The sequence below is a fragment of the Coffea arabica genome, chromosome 8c, assembly GCF_036785885.1.
Source record: "Coffea arabica cultivar ET-39 chromosome 8c, Coffea Arabica ET-39 HiFi, whole genome shotgun sequence".
Classification (NCBI taxonomy): domain Eukaryota; kingdom Viridiplantae; phylum Streptophyta; class Magnoliopsida; order Gentianales; family Rubiaceae; genus Coffea; species Coffea arabica.
In genome coordinates, this window is record NC_092325.1 from 35,789,484 (window position 1) to 35,797,908 (window position 8,425).

Below are 8,425 nucleotides of genomic sequence, written 5' to 3' on the forward strand. Positions count from 1 at the left end.
TTTCTTGCTTGCATGCTTTTTTTATCTTATATATTCTTCAATTGTTTTTTTATCTTAGATAAAATTAGTATATAGTGACAGTGTATACACGACTGAAGCGAGTTAAATGATAATTAATTACAATTTAAACTTCAATTATGTTTTACACTGATACATCACATCACATCACATCATCATTTGGGTCCCACTCTTCTCGTGGAAGGAAAAATAAAAATGAAATTATTGCTATCATATAGGTTCGAACCTTCACCACAAAATGATAGATTTGTTGCCGGCAGTTTTGCTTGAGTTTAAAATCACTTCAATAACTATTAAGACCTAATCTTAGTTGCTGTAGCCCATCTACTTGTTAAATGTAATGATAACTCATTGCTTTGTCATCATCAGTTTTTTTTTTTTAATTCTTTTGTCATAATAAGTTATTAAGCAGTCCTAGCATTTGCACGGAATCTTGCATGTGCATGGAAACCAAACCATTGGAACTACATTATTCCGATATATTTACTCACAGAAAAGTGTGGTAGAGTACGTATTTACTCACAGTAAAAAATTTTGAATCCATCACAAAACCTGACTGGGATTGACACAGAGGTTTTTGTCTTACTTACTACCACTTGTTTCTTGTTCAGAATGGCTGATGGGGTTTATTTTTAGTGGATGTAGCCCATGTGATATATACTGCGAAGCATCAACTACGAATTTATAATTATTGAAAGTGCAGAAAAAAAGCAACCACACTTTTCTGCCCTATATATACCGCTCTGTGAACTGAGACTTGAACCATCAGACTTGCCTAGGAGATCTCTAGCCAGTCATTTGTAGCTCTAAAATTCAGCATTGAGAAGAAATGGAGAAAGCATCAAAAAAGCTGATACTATTTGCTTTCTTTGTGATTGCTTCATGTAAGTCTTTCCCTCATGCATGCACACACAAATTAAAGAAAAATGCTTCCACATCCCATAAAAGTTAATGTTTCTTGCATATATATATTTGTAAAATGCAGAATTTGCCTCTCCTAAGATTTTAGAAATCATTGTATGTTCCGCTTAAATTCTAAAAGTTCTCAATTATATTCAATTATGTACGCAGATGTTAGACTTCCTCACCGAGCTTTCTGCATATCTCAACTTCTGGTTCAACCATAGCACACAAACACGCTAAAACAAGCACAGACACGTTGACATGGGACTTCAGTAACTATTGAGGCCTAATGATCATTATTAAGTTTAATCTTGTTTAATCTTAAATTGCTAAATCTTATCGAAATTTACCCGTATCAACTCCTTATTTGAAAATTTTAGTGTGAAGACATAGAAACTGCTGATGATCTACAGGGACATTAGGCATTCGAAATAACTTGAGATACAATGAAAAACGAACGACATATAAACTATGATTGGTGTTGTTTAAACTATGACGAGTTAACCAATATGATTGGTGTTGTTTAAACTATAAACTATTGAACTGAACTTGCAAAATTCATTTGCAGTGGTCATAGGGGGACCAATAGCAAAGGTGGAAGCCTCAAGAGTCCAACCAGCTGAGGCTGAAGCTGAAGCAGAAGCTATAGCTGAACAATTGATAACAACTCTGGAGTCAACTTTAACTGATACTGGAGGACGTTGCCCTTTCCCATGCACTTCTGATGGCGAGTGTCTCAATCGACTTTGTGCCAAGACTAGATGCGAATATATCCAGCTCAGTCTCATCAAACACTGTGTCTAGTTTCTCCATAATTATCACTTGATTTCATCTCTTGTAGAACCAAGGGATTTGTAGGGCGCCTTCAATAATAAAGCATGTGAGAAATCATATGCAGTAGTGTCATGTATTAAGCGCCGATATGTACTTTTCTTGATGTTGTTCACTTTACTCTTTTGCTTGTATTTGTCTTTCACAGTACGTTTGATTTGGGTCATCCTGTAATAAAGTGGATTGTTATCTATATTGGCATTTATTTGGTACATGGATGAGAGGCCTTGAACCTTTATTTTGATCATTTAATCTGGTCTTTAGAAGTTACTGTTAGATTAAACATTTTATGTTTGTGCCCTACAAGTTGTGGATCGATGAAGAACTTCATCTTTGTACTGAACTTAGTACTAATTTTTATTTATTTATTTATTATTTTTGACAAAAAAGAGTTTATACCTTTTGATGATTTTAAAGTTTTTTATTATAGGAGAAACTTCTTGCCTTCCAACTAAACTGTATTTTAATATCTTGGTCAATGTAGATAGAATTTAGTATTGAAAATTTGATGTTTTCCAAGAAATAATTAAAGTTTAGGTGTCCTTTAATTGTTACTTAATTCAATTCTTAACTGTAGCTCTTGGATACATACCTACTTAATATTATCATGTTTGGAGGCTTAGGCACACGTGATAACTTATGAAGAAGGAAATGTAATTTGTATTCCCCAACTTGATTTTGGCATCAATCAAGTTCCCAAATCATTTCAAACATATCTAAAGCTTCATATCAAATAAAAATCATCACGTAAATACAGATCCAAGGATCAAATGAGAAATCCAAAACTTCAAATTTTCCACTCTATTTTCTCCATAAGACTCAAATAAAGTTGTAACAAAATTACATCCAATGATTTCTAGGATCCTAAAGAACAAGAGCCATGAGAAATTTGAACCCTATAATCCGCAAAAAGGGACCAAAATTTTGACCAAAATTTTTTTAAAAAGTTAACCAAAGACCAAAAGTGTGCCTTTTTTAATCTTTTAGAGACCAAAATCACTCGTTTTGATTCTTAAAGACTAAAAGTTTACATCAGTAATATGTAAGGGATGATTGGTTCAATTTTCCCTTTCAATTTCTAATGGAACAAAACTATTGAACTTATCTGTGTGTTCGTAAAACATGCTAAGGGAATAGCCGCCCCACTCATTTCAATTTCTCTCCTTCTCAACTAAAAACGTTAAACTTTTCCGCCCCCAAACTCTCTCCTTCTCTCTCATCTCTTGTGTCAACAAATCCCCTTCTTTGGGTTATGTGTATAGTGTTCCAAATAACAAATCCTCTTCTTTTGTTTGGATAGAATATTATTTGAAATATTATTTGGACTAATTACTATAGCACTTTTTGTGGTGTGATGTATGTGAGATAAAAAGATAATTGAAAATATAAAAAAGTGAATTGAAAAATATATTTATGATGCAAACGAAATATTATTTGGAATAATTTGATATCCAAATACGGTTTTAAGAGGACTCAAGTTAAGTAGAGTGGTAATTTTAAACACAGCGTAATAAATAGGGGTAATTTCAGAAACCTCCCTTGAGGTTTCTGACAATTTCAGTTAGCTCCCCCAATTTTAGAAAATTACACTAACCTCCATTGGTTCAATAAAATAACTACAATACCCTCAACTTAACAGATAATTTACAACATATGCGGGATACAAAAACCAAACCAAAAGTAAAAGAAAATATAAAAACCTGCAACAACTCGTCATCATCCCCAACCCTACTTTAATTAACAGTGGTTCATTTTCTCTTTCCCTCCCTTTTTGTCTACCTCTTATGATTTGCTCATTCCTATCTATAATCCTTCGGTCTCTTCCACCCATCAACTACACCACCATGCAAACATACCCGAAGTGTTTATTTCTTGTCTATTTCTCTCTTTCCGTGGTACTTAACTATCAGCCCCTTGTTTATTTCTCTTCGTATTATAATTTGCATATAATAAAGAATCAAAATTTCCAAAATTACAAATTGAGGGAGCAAATAAAAATTTCATGGACAAATTAGATGGAGATGTTGAAGATGGTTGTGATATAGAGGAAAAAATTGAAATTAATGGGCTATGGTTGGAAGAGAAAAAGAGATGACTCTGGGTTATGCTATTATGTCTATTACGCACTAGAATCTAATATCTTTATTTAGTTTTGTTTTTGTTTGATTTACAAGTATTGGTGGTGGTTTGTCATAAAGATTAGTTTCACTGTTCTTAACGCCATTAGAGCATGGGGTTGTTCTTAGCATAGATATCAATAGTGGTGGGCCAGGTCTTCTGTTCAAGGAAGGTAATATGCGATAAGTGTTGAGTTCATAATTTGAGGTGTGAGATTAGCCAATAGACAAAATATAGTGTTAATTTGGGGCGGGAAGCTTTTGAGGGTATTTTAGTTGGTGGTGGTGGTTATGGTCTATTTGTAAAGTGATTCGGGTAGAGTTTAGGATTTTGATAATGCCGAAATTGATAGAATTTGGGGATTAAGTTGGAGTGCGATTTTGGTAAAATTTGAGATTTTAGTGATACCAAAATTGATAGAATTTGGGAATTAAATTGGAGTTTGCTTGAATGGTTGATGAGGTTTTGGGTTTACAATTATCGTGGAAGCATAGTAAATTTGGATAAAAGTGTTTGTTAATTTTTTTTTGGTTAAATTGATCACTAAACCTTTTTTTTTACTTTCTTTTGATGTTATGATATTGCATAAGGGTATTTTAGGATATTTAAGTATAATTCTAGCCTAATGGGTCTCTAATGTTACTTAAATAGTAAAAAGAAAGGAGGTTAGTGTAATTTTCTAAAATTGAGGGGAGCTAAGTGAAATTGTCAGAAACCTCAATGGAGGTTTCTGAAATTACCCCTAATAAGTAATAACACAATACGAATACAACTCCGACGCAACCTAACGGAAACACGGTATCAAAAGAATTTACGTAGCAATTAGGTGGACATGATTATGAGGACGTATCCAAAATAGGTCATATTCAGGGGCAGAGCCAGAAAAAAATCTTAGTAGGGACAAAAATAATACTAAAATTTTTTATCTACTCTTTTTATAATTTTTTAAGCAAAAAAAAAGTCTCATGCATAAAATCACCATTTCACAAGTTAAAATATTTATCAAATAACCCATTTATTAGTTATTACATTAACTAATCAATTTTCAAATTTTTTTAAAACAGTAATAGTCTCATGCTCTAGAAATATATTTGCAAACAAATTTAAAATAATAATAATAAGAAGTAATTGTTTAGAACCTGATTTCGATGGTCTCCTAAAGTTGGTGAAAAGAGCTGCAAAATGTGGCAGACCCAAGTCCTAAAAGATCAATTGATTCTGGTGCAATCTCTAAATAGGATAAAGTGATCAAAAGAAAGAGTAACAAGATTTGGTTGTGGAAAAAAAAATGGCTCTCCTATGTATGTTGAGGAGTGGGGACAACCGAGAGCCAGATGAGGAAAGGGAAATTGGGGAGTGAGGACAAAGGAAGTAAATAATAATTGGATGAAGTGATAAAAAGAAAAAGTAGTTGGCTTGGGTGTGGAAGAAGAGGAGCCGGTTGTGAAGGGAAATTGGATACCATAGGAGTAAAGGGAACTTGGGGAGTGGGGACCAAAAGGAATGACTGATATAATTGGTACTTGGCCCTGTTGGTGGGAAAATGGGAACTAGAGGAGGAAAGTGAATGATATAAATTTTGTGACCCATTTTTTCACATTTTTCTAAAAGAAATTATGGGGGTACCTTTAAAATTATATCAAAATTGTAGATATATTATAGGAATTTAAGGGGGCAGTGAGAGCCCGTGCCCCAGTGCCCCCACTTTAAATCCGCCCCTGGTCATATTGCGTTAATCCATGGAATGACACAAATCATATATTAGTAACTCGTTAGCGGTTGACCATTGCCATGTTAATCCGAACTTGTAACACGACAAGTTTATATAAGTAAAATAAAATTCTTTTTTGATTCCCTCCGGTATCTATGTAAAATTTTTGTAGATTCTTTCCAAAATTTACAGTTAAACAAGGTTTAGTACCCTTCTGAATAATAGTATAAGATCCAATGTTAAAGGCAAAGAGTTAAGAATTTGCATCAAATCTTTTAGACAAAATTAATACGTTTTAAACACTAACTGATCTACCTTGCATATCTATTTACACCAAATCATTTTAAATTCCCTCCTTATTTTATCTTAAAAGCAGTTTAGTTCTGCTCTCCACAGAGTACTAATGCCAAAGTCATATAGTTATTTCCACCAAATTTATTTGGAGCCATTTTAAATTTTACAGTGGAAATAATTTAATTCCCTCATAATTGGTCGATTGAAGCCAAGGTACTTGAAGGCAAAGTCCCTTTGGGAATTCCGAATTCATACCAAATTTTTTAGATGAAAATGAATTTTTTTTAAAGAAAATGTGGTGGGTCCCTCCCATATTTATATGCAGCAAAATTTTTGAATTGTCACCTAAACTTACCGTGAAAATAAATAAGGGATGGGATGTGTGGTATCAGGGCAGAAAGTATAAGTTAGAAGTCTCGATTTCGAGATCTCCAACCTACACTTAAAAAAAAAATGTTCCTTCCTAGATATTGTATTGGAGCCAAAGATCTTATATTTATTTATACAATTCTTTGGAGTCGCTCCTGAATTTTCCATGAAAATAATTTAGTCCTCTCCTATCAGAACTATAGGTTAATGACAACAGCCCATAAAATGTTTAACACAAATTTTTTTAAACAAAATAAAATTTTCCCTTTTTTGTTTTGAAAGAAAACCACTACATAAGTTCCTTCCACATTCATTTACAGCAATATTTAGAATTTTCTCCTATCATGAAAATCACTAATTAAGTTCCATCCGACTTAAGTGGGTTTTGGTTCACATACAAAGTGGTTTATACTTATTCTTACTTTTAGTAAGTCATGAATTTTCTTTTGAGTAAATGTTATCTACATTATTCCCAAAAAAGTTCAAAATCTTATTTCCAAAAAAAAAAATCTACATTATGCCCCTATCATGCACGTGGCAATGTTTCTATTTAGCATGATAACTCAAGTTGATGGGAGGGTTAGGATTATATGTTTTAATTAGTTAGAGGGATAAAATTTATTAATCAAGAGTTGAAGGGTTAAAAGTTGAATTTTATAATAGTTTGAGGGCCACTACTAGGCATATTGTGTCATTTTTGTTAAACATGACGACTCAAATTGATGAAAGGATTAGGGTTATATGATTTAATTAGTTGGGAAGCTAAAACTTATCAATTAATAATTGTATGGTCAAATATTAAATTTCGTAGCCATTGAAATATTTTACCCGTTTTTGTATGTATAAGTGTGCATGGTAGTCAAACCGCAGGAACTAATTAAAGAAGAAAAAAGTTGTAATACCAAAGCCTTAAACCATTTTTGCCGACCTAACTTGCCTTGTGATGGGTCGGAAATCTTAAAGCTTTTCAGTCAAATGGTACTTTCTATTATGTGCATAACCAATTGACAAACAAGTGACACACTCAATTTGCAACAGGCGCCATAGTTGATTGATAATAATAAAAAGGAAAAAGTAATCATTGTCATTTTTTTTCTCTCAACTAATCTGTCAAATTAAAATCCTTTTATAATTCTCTATCTTCTTACTTATTTGAATTAATTTTTGGGATAATTTCAAAAACCTCCCCTGAGGTTTCTGGTGATTTCACTGAACTCCCTTGAGATTTTCAATATTACACTTATCTTCCCTTAATGATAAATAATGACTATAATAACCTTCATAATTTTTTAAAAGACAAGCCATTGATAAAAAAAAGGGAAAAGATATAGAAAAAAGGAAAATAATTCTTCTTGACTAGGGGATATATTGTGTTTATTAAATTGTAACCTTCTATCACTCAAATATACTAATCAAGGTAGATGTCTCCTTCCTTATCGTCATCCTGCAATCACCATCCTTACCACCTTTCTCAAAGTGTCTCTTGAATTCCTAATCTCCTAAATGCTAATTCAAAACTTATAACTCTTTTTTATTTTGCCACCCAACTTATTAAAACCTTGGTAATTCTATTTGTAAATTGAAATAGAATGGAAATCTAAAATTTTCACACAGAAAACCCATTAAAAGTGGAAATCTAAAATTTTCACATAGAAAACCCATTAAAAGCCTTTACCTCACTAATCTTATTGTCATTCTACTGTTGTTGATGGTGATGGAAGAAATTATCACTGCCAACAACCCAATTGTTCATATCATTGAGCACAAAAAAAGCTATTGAATTACGAGAAAATATAATTTGATAGATTGTACTAAAACTACTACTCCAAACTTGCACTTTGTTGATGTTTTTCCTAGTTCCTCTTAATAGACATCAAACTTGTTCTCAATAAAAATGTGTCAATTCAAAGAAAAAAATGTGGGCTGATTTAGGATGACCAACCCAAATGTTGAGAGTAGAGGTTAGAAGAATTTTGGTAATTGAGTGCTTGGCCGTTTTAGTGGGGAAAATGTAAGGATTGTGAGTTTTATGACTAATGATTTGGTAGACAATATATGGAAGAAACCTATAGAAAGGTAAAGATTGTGAAGGCAAGAATTACGACGGTGGATTTTGGCATCTAAGACAAAGAGTTTGTTCGGAAAAAGAAAAAGAAGTGATAAGAGTTTGAAACTTTGGGT

At 32.6% G+C, this 8,425-nt stretch overlaps 1 long non-coding RNA gene across 1 annotated transcript; it reads left to right on the forward strand.

Annotated features, from left to right (window-relative positions):
* Window positions 1-760: 760 nt before the first annotated feature.
* On the forward strand, window positions 761-1,945 carry LOC140013234 (uncharacterized). Its single transcript, XR_011820309.1, has 2 exons — window positions 761-902; window positions 1,490-1,945. It is a non-coding gene; the product is annotated as an uncharacterized lncRNA (long non-coding RNA).
* The last annotated feature ends 6,480 nt before the right edge of the window (window positions 1,946-8,425 follow it).